Below are 14,961 nucleotides of genomic sequence, written 5' to 3'. Positions count from 1 at the left end.
TGGGAGGAAGAACGGAGTGAATCCCCATTTTCCAGGTGAGGGCACTGTGGCACAGAGATGTTAAGTGACTTGCCTAAGGTCACACAGCAGGCAGGTGGCAGAGCTGGGATGTTTGGTTTTTTTTCTTTCGCTCAAGTTTTTCCAGATTGCATATATGGAAGACACATATGCCGTGCAGTTTTTCCCAGGGATCTCAGTTAATCAGTGATATGTATGGATTGCTTACTGTGTGAAGAGCACTGTGCTAAGCACTTGGAAGAGTACAATATAACAATATAACAGAGTTTGTTGACACGTTCTCTGCCCATAATGGTCTAAAGAGGGGAGACATCCCTATGGATATGGACATAAGTGCTATAGGGCTGGGAGGAGGGATGGATAAAGGGTGCAAGTCAGGGCGACGCAGAAAGGGGCGGGAGAAGAGGAAAGCAGGGAAGTCGGAAGGCCTCCTGGAGGAGATGTGTCTTAAATAAGACTTCGAAGGCCGGGAGAGTAAGCGTCTGCCAGATATCAAGATGGACGGCGTTCTAGTCCAGAAGCAGGACGTGGGTGAAAGGTCGGTGCCTAGATAAACAAAATTGAAGGTTGCCATTAGAAGATTGTGCTTAGTTCAGTGCTCTGCACACAGTGAGTGCTCAATAATTATTTTGTTAATTTTGTTAATGAAATGTACATCGCCTTGATTCTATTTAGTTGCCATTGTTTTTATGAGATATTCTTCCCCTTGACTGTATTTATTGCCATTGTTCTCGTCTGTCCGTCTCCCCCGATTAGACTGTAAACCCGTCAAACGTCAGGGACTGTCTCTATCTCTTGCCGACTCGTTCATTCCAAGCGCTTAGTACAGTGCTCTGCACATAGTAGGCGCTCAATAAATACTATTGAATGAATGAATGAATAAATATGATTGAATGAGTGAAGTGTGTGGACTGGGTGGTAGTAGAGCAGAGAGTTGAGGTAGGAGGGAGCGAGGTGATTGAATGCTTTAAAGCCAGTGGTATTTCATTTCTGTTTGATGTAGAAGTGGATGGGCAGCCACGGAAGGTTCTTGAAGAACCGTGGGAAACGTGGCGTGAACGGTTTTGTAGAAAGAAGATCTGGGCAGCAGAGTGAAGGATGGACTGGAGTGGGGAGAGACAAGAGGCAAAGAGGTCAGCAAGGAGGTTAATGCTGTAATCAAGGCAGGATAGGATGAGTGCTTGGATTAACAAGACAGCAGTTTGGATGAAGAGGAAAGGCGGCATTTTTTAATGGCATTTGTCAAATGCTTACTGTGCCAGGCACTGTTCTAAACGCTGGGGTAGATACAAGCTAATCAGGTTGGACACAGTCCATGTGTGTCCCACGTGGGGCTCACTCTTAATCCTCAATTTACAGATGAGAGAACTGAGACACAGAGAATAATAATAATAATGTTGGAATTTGTTAAGCGCTTACTGTGTGCAGAGCACTGTTCTAAGCGCTGGGGTAGATACAGGGTAATCAGGTTGTTCCACGTGGGGCTCACAGTCTTAATCCCCATTTTCCAGATGAGGGAACTGAGGCACAGAGAAGTTAAGTGACTTGCCCACAGTCACACAGCGGACAAGTGGCAGTGCCGGGATTTGAACCCATGACTCTGACCCAAGGTCACACATCAGTCTAGTGGCGGAGCTTGGATTAGAAGCCATGCCCTTCTGACCTCCAGACATGAGCTCTATCCGCTAGGCCACGCTGCTCCCGCGGCTGCGTTTAGCCGGCCAGTCCGTCAGTCAGTCTTATTGAGCACTTATTGTGTACTAAGCGCTTGGGAGAGTTTAATATAATCTAAGGATGCTGTGAAGGATATACGATGTTTTGTGGCTGAGGCGGGCGGGGACCTACCTGACCTTTTGCTCCTCTCTGTCCTGGCGACCGTGATGACTGCGGTCTCGGTGGACGCATGCAGGTTTAGAGGAGGACCCAATTCCTGTTGGTTTCAATAAAGTTCAGCCGGGAAAGGCTACAACCTCCAAGAAGCAAATTTTAACTTCACCCTACAATCACAGCCGATCTCTCCTCTCTGTAAGCTCCCCTCTCGACTGTAAGCTCATTGTGGGCAGAGACTGTGTCCGTTTATTGTTATCGTATTCTCCCAAGTTCTTTGTATAGTGTTCTGCACACAGTAAGTGCTCAGTAAATACGATGGACTGACTTTGTAAGACTCCCAACCCTGAGTTTGTCCCCGCTTGGGGCCAGAGTGAGCCCTGAATCAGTGGGAAGATCGTCGGCGCCTCTCACATCCTCAGCTGAAAACCCCATCAGCCTCTAGGCGGGTTTAAGAGGTGCTAGGCTTGAACTTGACCCAACACTCAAGACCCACCACCGGTGAGGGAAAAACGTAACACCCCGACAAAACGCCTCCGAAGGGGTATTGCTTCAGCCCCATTGTTCACTCTTCTAAAATCCTCCACCAGGAATACCACCAGTCTGGAAAGCCTCCTCACTAGAAATTCTATTTGGCTGATGTTTAGGGTCTATTGTGATGCAAATAGTGGTTTGAAGCCGGTTTCACCATCTATCACTCAGGACAGTCAGTGAGCCTATTGTCTGTGCATCTTAATGACTTCAGCCCAGATCAGACCCCTGGCCTTGAACTTGCCATTTCTCCATCACCATCTCTTGAGGTCGGGAATCACCCCGAGGCTCTGGAGGCCCCCGGGTTTCCAGCTGCTGCCGACACGATTGACTTGATGCCCATCGTGGATTTTATGTTTTTTTGGGGAATTTGTTAAGCATTTCCTATGTGCCAGGCACTGCAGTAAGTACTGAGGTAGATGCAAGCTAGTCAAGTAGGACCTGATCCCACGTGAGGATCACAGTCTTATTCCCCATTTTCCAGATAAGGTAACTGAGGCACAGAGAAGTTAAATGTCTTGCCCAAGGTCGCAGAGCAGACAGATGGTGGAGCTAGAATTGAAGAAGTGGCATGGTCTAGTGCATAGAGCACAGGCCTGGGGTCAGAAAGTCCTGGATTCTAATCCCAGCTCTGCCACTTGTCTGCCGTATGACCTTGAGCAAGCCACTTCATATCTCTGGTCCTTCGTTTGCTCATCTGTAAAATGGGGATTAAGAATGTCAACCCCATGTGAGACAGGGGGCTGTGTCCAGCCTGATTAGCTTGGATCTACCCCAGCTCTTAAGACAGTGCTTGATACAGAGTACATGCTTAACAAACTCCATCATTACTATTATTACTACTATTATTATTATGATTAGTCACCTCATCATGGCTCACTGTTCAGCAGCTAAATTCAAAGCTTGTTGCGAGCAGGGAACGTGTCTACCAACTCTGTGTTGGACTCTGCCAAACAGTACAGTGTACTGCACTCATCAAGCACTCAGTAAATGTGCTTGAGAGAGCACAGGCCTGGGGATCAAAAGGATTTAGTTTCTAATCCCGACTCTTACCATATATTCCTCTAGACTGTAAGCTCATTGCGGGTGGGGAATATGTCCATTTATTGTTATATTGTACTCTCCCAATCGCTTAGTAGAGTGCTCCACACACGGTAAGCTCTCAATAAATACGATTGACTGACCTTCGGTATCGACCTCGCTTCTCGTGCCTCCGTTAAATGGGGATGAAGTCTGTGAGCCCCATATGGGACAGAGACTGTGTCCAACCTGATTAACCCGTATCTACCTCAGAACATACTACGGTGCCTGGCACATAGTAAGCGCTTAACAGACACCATAAAAACCCTTCAAAAACCAAGGCCTCTGACTTTTAGACCCTGCATTCTGCTTCTGGTTGTCTGAACATCCTTCTCACTCCCCTCTGAAAGCTCAAGAGGAAAAGCGGGCACCTGCGTGGCCACTTTTGAAAGTACCAAGGCCACTCCCCAGCAGGTCTCTGAAAAAACCATCCCAACGGGGCTTGAGAGCTAAGTGTTCTCCTCACCTTGATTATTTTGCGGGGGGACACTGGGAGCGTGTGCTCTGAGGTCCTTTTCCGCCTTTCATTCTGTCTACACAGGCCTCAGAATTACCCTTCTCTTTTAAATGCATTTTTGTGGATGTAATAAAATACTGTTTATAGCATGCTACAAAGTAAGTAATTACAACGTGGCAAATGAAATTCAATCTAGCTTTGCCGTGGTTTTTGAATTTTAATTAAACCAGGCTTATAGTAAATTATAAATGTTGCTGCTTTTGTTGTGACAAGTGACATTGACAAAATATTAATCTAGTGGATTGTTATTCACAGAAGCTAAATTTCTTCCATACTGTGCGGCTTTGAAAGTTTTTTAGGTCCTTTTCAGTGGGTGCTTTTAGGGATTCAAAGAGAATAAAGTTTTCAACCCACATGAAATAAACATCGTATGTATGGACTATTCCACAACTTGAAAATGTGCCAGCCAGATTCGAATGTGTTTCATTTATGTCACCAAAGGCCTTTTGGGAACCAGATGTCTCTGTGGTTACTTTTTGGTTATCTTGAAAACCCAGTCGGGATAAATACGGAGCTATTGAATTCAAAGCCTAATATTAAAGGAATAATCATCCTATGTTCCTATTAGATCATTTCCCTTTAGCTTTATAAATTATCTTGTGGTTCCCATTTAAACTGGAGCCGAGTTTATTGGTTTTTGTACTTATTTGAATTGGTGAAAGGACCAACAGTTTCTTTGGGAGCATCTCGGGGTGGGGGGGGAGGGCGGTAACTGCAGTAGCTACCTAATCAATCAGTCAGTGGTATTTATTGAGCACTTGACTGTGTGCAGAGCACTGTACTTGGCTTTTGGGAGAGTACAATATAACAGAGTCGGTTGACCTGTTCCTGCCCACAACGAACTTAGCGTCTCCCTGAAAGAACATGGCATCTTCCTCCCCCTAAAGTTCACGTTATTTCACATCTCGGACTTACCGGTTTGCTGGTTTTTTGTTCTACTCATTTTCACCTCTCCGTGGTATGTAATAATAATAATAATAATTATGGTATTCGTTAAGTGCTTACTACATGCCAAGCACTGTCCTAAGCATTGGAATAGATGCAAGGTAATCAGGTTGTCCATGTGGGGCTCACTGTCTCAATCCCCATTTTACAAATGAGGTAACTGAGGCACAGAGAAGTTGTGACTTGCCCAAGGTCACACAGCAGACAAGGGACGGAGATGGGGTTAGAACCCTTGACCTCTGACTCCCAAGCCTGTGCTCTTGCCGCTAGGCCATGCTACTTCTCCATTTGTTGAGCGTTTGCTGGTTGCAGATGCTCGCTGTGGGCAGGGAATGTCACTATTTGTTGTCGTATTGTACTTTCCCTAGCGCTTAGTAAGGTGCTCTGCACACAGTAAGCGCTCAGTAAATACGAATGAATGAGTACTAAGCACTTAGAGAAGTACGATAGAGTTGATAGGAAGGATACCTACTCTGGACCAGAGTTAACAGTCTCCAACCTCTTTCTGGATTCTTGAGGTTTCACAGTAGGAATTCCGTTAGAATCATTTGGTAACAAAGAGCCCGGGCCTGGGAGGGTCAGGACCTGGGTTCTAATTCCATCTCCGCCACTCGTGTGCTGTGTGACCATGGGCAAGTCACTAAACTCCGGGCCTCAGTTTCCTCATCTGTCAAATGGAAATGAAGAATGTGAGCCCTTTGTGGAACAAGGGACCGTATCCAACCCGATCACCATGTATTTACTGGCACTTAGTAAACACTTAACACATACCATTTAATTTTGAAAAAATGAAGTTATTAACAGCAAGGTTGTGAGCAGGGATTTGTTAGGGATCCCGAGATGTACCAGGGAGCCAAAGGCGGTGCTTTAAAAAAGGAATGTCATTTTCATTTAATTTTTAAGGTCACCGTCTCCCAACTACTTTCCAGGTCTCCGACTGATTGGGCGTGCTGTGGGTTTTAAGGTTAAATTCTGACCATAATCTTGGGCAAGTGGCCAGCGAGAATCTTCGACTGGCTCTGGGGGACAAGAACAAGCAATATGGCAAGAGGATCTTTGCTGGGATCAGCCCCAATATTCTTTTTTTTCCCTCTTGTAACTGCTAAATTGGATTTGTAGCTGAATGAAGTATGGACCTCAGACGGCCAAGCCCATAAAAGCAAGGCTGCTGGTCTTTTGTAGGCAGGGCTTAAAGGACGATTGATATGTTTTAGCACTGTTGGGATTATTGTGATTGAGAGGAAACCATTCTGAACATAAGAGAAAAGGGTGTAAAAATACACAGTCCACAGCTGGGGAGCCGCATGTGTTTGCGTTGAGCGGAGGGCGCGTTTACTCGATTCCGCCGCTCCCGGCAGTGACGGATACGGAAGAAATATCGACGCTCTGAAGCTGTGGATCCTTAATTCCCCTCCCCACCGTAGCTGCTCTGTAGGCCCCTGCAGAATGCAAGGGGCAAGGAGATGTGGAAACCTGGGACCTTATCCAAACTCTGGAAGCCCTCCCGAAAGGCAGGGGATTAGGGACCAGTTGGCTTCTCACAACTGGCACCCAAATTTTTCCCTGAGTCGTAGAGGAATTTACAGCCCTGGTGAGATGGAAAAGAAACATTTCGGCCATCCCTAACCCTTACAGAGCACTTTCCACCCAGTTGGAAGGATAGTCAAGTTTCCATCCCGACTTAATGAAGTCACAGTGCCACCTGATGCTTGCGAAGGAGTCACCGACGGTTTTGTGCAAGTGCTTGGACCTGAATCTTTCTGTTTTGTTTTGGTTTTTTTTAAATAGTATTTGTAAAACATTTACTATGTGCTAGGCACTTCATTAAGCGCTGGGGTTCAGACAAGCTACTCCGATCGGACACAGTCCCCGTCCCTCCTGGGCTCACAGCCTCAATCCCCATTTTACAGATGAGAGAACCGAGGCCCAGAGAAGTGAAGTGGCCTGCCCAGCGTCACACAGCAGAGAAGCCGCAGAGCCGGGATTAGAACCGAGTTTCTTCTGACTCCCGGGGCCCGACCTCCATCCGTAAAGGCCACGCTGCTTCTCGTTTGTTTTCATTTCAGCAGTTGATCTCCCGCCACCAACCACCCACAACTGAAATACGAAGGTTGGATTTTTGGTTGTCGGTGTGGCCGGTCCCCGGCTTTCCTCCTGTTGGAAGTGCAGCTTTTTTTGAGTTGATTGCCTTGTGGAGCTGCCATCTGAATGCCCTCAAATGTACATTTAAATGGTGGCTCCCAGGCTCTCTTAAGGGGCCCCGCACCTCTTTCAGAATTCGAGTTTAGCATACCACACAGGAAAGAGCACCAGCCCTGCCAAGCCCCGCTGCGCGTTTTTTTTTCAAGCCTGTGAAAAGAATGAATTATTCAGCAGTAAGCATGCTTACAGCTGGCCTCTTTCGGAGCTTTGATCTGCGAATCAGCCGGCTGTATGAATGCCCTTATTGTCATGTTATGTGTACACAGTGTGTGAATTATTGAAAATAGTGAAGCCTTGAGCCTCATCTGGTAGAGATTACAGTGCAGGCATGCTGGGGGAAGGTCTGTAATTGAAAATCCCCAGATGCTGTTTATTTGGCCTGTGTCACATGACCCGCTGGAGTAGGATTGTCTGAGCAAAATGCTGCCTGCATAGAAAGTAGTTGTCCCCCCCTTCCCCCCGCCAAAATCCACCCCTTTCCAAAACTCAGTATGGGGACTACTCAAACACCTGCCCGTTCTATTTTCCAAGCCTTAAAATAGATTCACTTATAACATTTAAATAGAGGGCGTCTTGCTTGTTGGTTTAAAACTGCTTAAGCGGTTGTTGATTTCCTGCCCTTTCTATCCACCCAAAGGCGGATTTCACTCAGCCTTGAGTCCGCAGACCGGCTCTCTGGGCCCGTAAGCCCAGTTTTTGTTGCGAAACAGGGGAAAAAAAGAACTTGGGTTTTGTTGGGGGCCGAGGGACGGGGGGGGGTGGGGGAGTTAGGGTTCCTAGTGGAAATGAATAATTCCCCCACCCCATTTCAGGAGCGTTGCACTGTACGGTAGATGGGTGTGTCTTCCCAGGGCGAGCGTGTTTACACATTTTGAAAATTAGAGTCTGGGACAATGGGACTGCTGTTTTTCCTTATTGGAATTTTATGCCACGATTGGGTGGGGGAATGTTGAGCGAATGGGAACCATTGATATTGAGATGTAATAATAAGAAGAAGAAGAATGGTGTTTATTAAGCACTTACTATATGCTGAATACGGTACTCAGCGCTGGGCTAGATAATCAAGTCCCACACGGGACTCACAGCCTTAAATCACTTCACTTCTCAGGGCCTCAGTTACTTCATCTGTAAAATGGGGATTAAGACCGTGAGCCCCATGTGGGACAGGAGCTGTGTCCAACCTGATTAGCTTCTATCTACCCCAGCACAGAGAGCAGTGCTCTAGCACATAGTAAGTGCTTAACAAATACCGTTGCTGTTCCTGTTACTGTGATTATCATTATTATTATTATTATTATTATTGACTATTGAATCCCCATTTTGCAGATTAGGGAATTGAGGCCCAGAGAAGAGAAGGGCTTAGCCCAGGGTCCCTCAGCACACCAGTGGTGGACTGTGGATTAGAAGGCAGGTCCTCTGACTCCCTGGCCCAAGATCTTTCCACTTTCCATCCAGTTTGTCAGGGAAGACCCTGAGCGTCTTGCGTAGCATCTATCTTTCACAAAATCCCTGGAGAAACCCTCTCTGACTTTCTAGCAGTCTGGGGAATCCACTCCCACGAGGTTCCACTGACCCCCTTAAAAGTGGGGCTGGTCTCACCAGGAACCCATGAGGGTGACCACAGTTCGCAAGCTCTTGTTAAGCAAGCAATGAGCAAATTATTTTAAATCACTCATCTAAATGGGGGCCAGTGACTCCACAAACAGGAAATTCACCAGTTGCCGTAGACTTTTTGGAGCAGCGGACACTCAAGGAGTGGCTCTTCCTCTGCTTGGAATAATAAAAAAAAAGGTAATGAGTTTGAAAACAAGTCAGAGCAGGTTGGTGTTAAACAATCCCATTTTTCATCATAACCTGGAGGGTTATTTTTAGAAGTGCGTTTGCTTCATCTGGGAGGGATTCTGCCAAGAAAACATCTTCCTAGGTGAAGGGGATCATCCACCTGGCATGACTGGTGTGAAGAATGCCGTTAGGTTTCAGCAGGCACTCTCCTGGAGCTTTCGCCGTGGCACAGGGACGCCTGCCTACCCCAGACTCTCACGGTAGCGGCAGGGAGGCATTCCAAATGCTCCGTGGAGGAACACCCATTCTCAGGTTGATGGTCAAACCAGGAGTGATGGAAGAATCTTTGAGAGAGCTCCCTTATCAAGGATCGATCATGAGGTTATTGCCCGATGTTTTCATTAATGAAAAATTTCTGGGAATAATTTACTAATGAGCAGTTGATGTTTGGTGTGTAGTCATACGAGTGATAATTGTGTGATATTGGACCGTGGTGATTTTTTTTTTCTCAGTACGCTTCCGTGACAACTTCCAAGGGCATGGGTGAATAAGGTTAAAATTCACCCAGCTTTACAGAAGTATCCTCACATGATCCTTGACCAAACAGCCCCTGTCCTAAGGCTAGATACGTGACAAACATTTGCACAGTGTTCTCCCACCACTCCTTGCAGATAGTCACTGGCTAGAGTCAAATAACAATTTAGTCAGTCAGTTGTATTTACTGAGCACTTGCTGTGTGCAGAACTGTACTAAGCACTGGGGAGAGCACGCTTTAACAATAGAATGGACATATTCCCTGCCCACAAAAGCTTACCATCTAGAGGGAGAGACAGACAATGGTATAAATAGATAAAATTACAAATATCTACATATGTGCTGTGGGGCTGGGTGTGGGAATGAATAAAGGGAGCAAGTCAAAGCAAGAAGGGAGTGGAGAAGAGGGGGAGGTAGGGAAGGCCAGGGAAGTAGTGAAGAAGGTGCATCTCATTTAGTTTAATAACTCTGAACTCACCGTGTGAAGCTACAGAGATTGGACTGGTTGACTGATGTGTGGTTTTTTATTTGTTTTGGTTTGGTTTGATTCTAACTCCAGCTCTGCCTCATGTCTGCTGCGTGACGTTGGGCAAGTCCCTTAACTCCTCTGGGCCTCAGTTACCTCATCTGTAAAATGGGGTTTGAGTGAGCCCCATAGGGGACAGGGACTATGTCCGATCTCATTAACTTGTATCTACAGTGCTTGGAACAGTGCTTGGCACATAGCACCTTACAAGTACGATAATTAAGGTTTCCTTAATAATTTGAAAGTTGAGTTGTTTTCAAATTTAAAGACAACATGAATTTTCTATAACATAAAGTAGCATGACCTGAGAATTAGTAACTGTCATATTCGTTAAATGCTTTCTTTTTGCCAGGCATCTACTGAACGCCTGGAGTAGATACAAGATAATTAGGTCAGACACTATTCCCGTACCACATGGGGCTCACAGCCTTAAGAAGGAGCCAGAACAAGTCTTGAATCTCCATTTCCCAGATAAAGAAACTGAGGCTCAAAGAAAAGTGACTTGCCCCAGGTCACAGAACAAGCAATCAACAGGCTAGGATTAGAACCCAGGTTCTCTGACTCCCAGCCCCATTCACCTTCCACTAGGTCATGCTGCTCCTCAAGTAACCCATTATGGGCTGTTTGTCCATGGGTTTATCTATGTCCTTGTTTAACCTGCTGATGATTTTTTGTTTGTTGGGGTTTTTTTTTTTTATGGTATCTGTTTAAGCGCTTACTATTTGTCAGTCACTGTTTTAAGTGCAGGGTAGATACAGGTGAATTAGGTTGGACACAGTCCCTCTCCTGCATGGGGCTCACAGACAAAGTTTGATTTATTTTGGACATTTAAACCTCAGCCGGGGCTCCCTTGTCCAGTTTCTGAGGGGTTCGGTGAACAGCAATTCCGTAGTTGTCCTGTCGACACCCTTCACGATTGCGTTGACTTCAGGGGTCATGTCTGAGCCCGTCATTGGGCAGGGATTGTCTCTATCTGTTGCTGAATTGTACATTCCAAACGCTTAGTACAGTGCTCTGCACATAGCGCTCAATAAATACTAATGAATGAATGAATGTCTCTTCTCGGTCTCCATCTGCCCAATGTAAGGCACTTTGATAATAAGAGCACCACATAGAAACGCGAGAAGCAGCGTGGCATGGTGGATGAGCACAGGCCTAGTAGACAGAAGGTCATGGGTTCTAATCCTTGCTCCGTGACGTTTGCTGCGTCCGCAACATGTCTGCTGTGTGACCTTGGGCAGGTCATTTCACTTCTCTGGGCCTCAGTTACCTCATCTGTAAAATGGGGATTTAGAGTGAGCCTTATGTGAGTCAGGGACTGTGTCTAACCTCACTAACCTGAATCTACCCCAGCGCTTAGAACAGTGCTTGATTTATAAATGTTGGTATTTGTTAAGCGCTTACTATGTGCCGAGCACTGTTCTAAGCGCTGGGGTAGACATAGGGGAATCAGGTTGTCCCACGTGGGGCTCACAGTCTTAATCCCCATTTTACAGATGAGGGAACTGAGGCGCAGAGAAGTTAAGTGACTTGCCCACAGTCACACAGCCGACAAGTGGCAGAGCTGGGATTCGAACTCATGAGCTCTGACTCCAAAGCCCGTGCTCTTTCCACTGAGCCACGCTGCTTATAGTTTATAGTAAACTCTTACCAAGTTCCATAATTATTATTATTGTTAGACATTGGGCAGGCTCCTTGTCTACCAACTCTCTTGAATTGTAATATCCCAAGCTCATAGTATACTGAGAAGAAGCATGGTGTAGTGGATAGAGCACGGACTTGAGAGACAGAAAGTCATGGGTTCTAATCCCGGCTCTGACACTTGTCTGCTGTGTGACCTTGGGCAAGTCACTCCACTTCTCTGTGCTTCAGTTAACAAGTTAAATTAACATACTTTGTGTCAAGCACTGTTCTAAGCACTGGGGTAGATGCAAGCTAATGAGGATGGACACGGTCCATGTCCCACTTGGGGCTCACAGTCCCCATTTTATAGATGAGTGAACTGAGGGATAGAAAAGTGAAGTGATTTGCCCAAGGTCACACAGCTGACAGGTGGTGGAGCCAGGATTAGAACCCAGATCCTTCTGACTCCCAGGCCCGTACTCTATCCACGAGACCCCACTGCTCCTCATTATGTACTCTCACACTTCTGAAAGGCATACTCGAGTGCAACGGACTGGCCCTTCAGCAAAGAGTGTAAAAAGCCACCACATAGTTTTGTAAAACTAGTTTTAGCCTCCCAAAAGCATTCAGTGGATTGTAGACAAGGAGCGGGTCTACCAACTCTGTTATAGGGTAATCTCTCAAGCGCTTAGTACAGCGGTCTGCCCAGTAAGTGCTTAATAAATGCCACAGAGTGATTGATTGAGAGAATAACCTGTTAAAGTTTAGGCACTCTTAGTACTGGCAAGCTTTTCCTGGCATCTAACCTAAATCTCCCTTGCTACAGTTTAGGTCCATATCATCTGTTTCCATTATAAAGAAGTCAGAAGCAACAGATTATTTTCATTTGTTAAGTCTTCTCCCCAGACTTGTCTCTGGGCTAAGATGGTAATCGAGTCGAACGTTTGGATTTTCTAAAGGAACGTAGCAAATAGCTGAGCCCGTCATTGGGCAGGGACTGTCTCTATCTGTTGCCAAATTGTACATTCCAAGCGCTTAGTACAATGCTCTGCACATAGTAAGCGCTCAATAAATACTGTTGAATGCATCAATAAGGCGTTTGGTACTGGTATTCGGTATTGCTTCAGCAGATACAAATTTTTTTTTGTTAAGAAAGCTGCAAGTTTTCATGTAATACGTATCATTTTCCTTCTCTGCCCTCTCACATATGCCTCCTGTTCAATGCTTTTTTAGGTAGCATCAGTTCATCATTTACAGAGCAGTCGCCATGTGCAGAGCACTGTACTGAGTGCTTGAGCAGACCTTGCAGTCGGTTCCCTGCCCCTACAAGCAGCTTACAGTCTAGAGGGGAAGATAGATGTGAAATTATAATAATAGTGGTATTTGTTAAGCACTTACTCTGTGCCAAGCACTGTTTGTACATAAGTACAGCGTGGATCAGTGGAAAGAGCACCGGCTTGGGAGTCAGAGGTCATGGGTTCGAATCCTGGCTCTGCCACTTGTCAGCTGTGTGACTGTGGGCAAGTCACTTAACTTCTCTGTGCCTCGGTTACCTCATCTGTAAAATGGGGATGAAGACTGTGAGCCTCATGTGGGACAACCTGATTACCCTGTATCTACCCCAGCGCTTAGAACAGTGCTCTGCACGTAGTAAGCCCTTAACAAATACCAACGTTATTATTAAGTACTTAAAGGGTATAGACCCAAGTGTTTGGGAATTAAAGCCTCATGTGCAGTATGGACTGCATCCAACTTGATTAACTTGTGCTTAATAAAGGCACTAAACAGAACTCAGGTTTAGGCGATGCTGGAAGGAGAGGAAGTAGGAGAAATGAGAGCTTAGAGAAGGCCCCTTGCTGGAGATGTAACCTTAGCAGGATTTCAAAGATGGGGAGAGTGGCGGTCTGTCAGTTGTGGAGTGGGGGAGGGTGTTCCAGGCCAGAGGAAAGACATGGGCGAGGGGTCGACGGCGAGGTAGATGAGATTAAGGTGCAGAGAGCAGGTTGCATTAGAGGAGCGAAGAGTGTGGGCTGTAGTAGGAGAATAGTAGGAGAATAGTGAGGTCAGTTAGGAGGGGGAGAGTCGATGAAATGGCTGCTATGGAGATTGAGTGGGAATGGATTGACAAAACTGTTATGTGTATTTGGGGGACGTTTTACTGATGCCACCCTGGACAGTTTGGGTTCAAGGAACAGGCCAGATGGAAGGGGAAAGAAGTGAGAATTGGAGGGAAATACAACTTTAGGTTTGGAATCTTCGCGTTTCTTTTTGTTTCTCTTTTAATTTTATGGTACTTAATTCAATCATATATATTGAGCGCTTGGAAAGTACAGTTCAGCAACAGAGACAATCCCTACCCAACTTGTTAAGCGCATACTATATGTCAGGCACTGTACTAAGCGCGGGGGTAGATACAAGCTAATCAGGTGGGACAGAGTCTCTGTTGCGAATGGGATTCACAGCCCTTATTCTCATTTGACAGATGATGGAACTGAGGCACAGAGAAGTGAAACGACTTGCCCAAGGTCACACAGCAGACTAGTGGCAGAGCTGGGTTTAGAACCCAGGTCCTTCTGGCTGCCAAGCCCGAGCTCTGTCCACTAGATAGACCATGCTGCTTCTCTTTCTGGTTCAGCACATGAGCATCTCTTCACCCTTTTGGTCGGAAGAAGGGTTTGTGTATTTTGTGGGCAGGGAATGTGTCTGTTTATTGTCGTATTTTACTCTCCCAAGCGCTTAGTACAATGCTCCACACACAGTGAGCGCTCAGTAAATATGGTTGAGTGAATGAGGGAAAAGGAGAGTCGTGCCTGTAGGGAGCTCTCCGGTGGTTGGAATCAGTGCCCCTGGTGATTTGGAATTTTTTCTGGTTTATTCTCTGGTTATTTAGAAAATCCACCAGTCAAGCAGTGATATTTATTGAGCGCTTACTATGTGCACAGCACTATTCTAAGCCCTTGGGAGAGGACAAGACACCAGAATCGGCAGACACACTCTCTGTCCATAATGAACTTAGCGTCTAAAGGTGTCACAGGGTGTCCGAGACACCGCCGCCGTCCTCATCTTCAGGAAAAAAGGCAAAGCCGCAGACTGGGGAAACACTCAGGGCTTCTCAGTTCTTTCCAAGAGCTCCGCCAGAATCCCTGTGGGTGGGCCCCTGAACACATTTTTGGCATTACGCTCCTAGAATCGCGGCATGGTTCGGAAATGAAACGCAGCCTAGCAGCCTCCGTCCCCACCGAGAAAAGCATCTGTGGTAATTACCGCCTTCCCTCCCGCCACCGAGGAGCCCTCCTCCCAGTGTGCTCCGTTCAGTTGTACTCTTCCAAGTGCTTAGTACAATGCTCCGTGCGCACCAGGCCGGGGATGAAAGTCA

General features: G+C 46.3%; 1 protein-coding gene across 8 annotated transcripts in view; it reads left to right on the top strand.

Annotated features, from left to right (window-relative positions):
* The window catches only part of TEAD1 (TEA domain transcription factor 1), a 247,873-nt gene that overhangs the window by 165,915 nt on the left and 66,997 nt on the right, over nt 1-14,961 (top strand). Inside the window, exon 1 of one of the 8 annotated variants that reach the window (XM_029060549.2) lies at nt 6,993-7,028. The exons of the other annotated variants lie outside the window; for them this stretch is intronic. The gene's annotated coding sequence lies outside the window, so the exon portion shown is untranslated. Of the gene's footprint in view, nt 1-6,992; nt 7,029-14,961 lie in introns of those variants that run through there. 8 annotated transcript variants of the gene reach the window in all.

The sequence above is a fragment of the Ornithorhynchus anatinus genome, chromosome 3 (genome assembly GCF_004115215.2).
Source record: "Ornithorhynchus anatinus isolate Pmale09 chromosome 3, mOrnAna1.pri.v4, whole genome shotgun sequence".
Lineage (NCBI taxonomy): Eukaryota > Metazoa > Chordata > Mammalia > Monotremata > Ornithorhynchidae > Ornithorhynchus > Ornithorhynchus anatinus.
The sequence above is the reverse complement of the archived record's forward strand: the minus strand, read 5'-3'. Positions and strand labels throughout refer to the sequence as shown.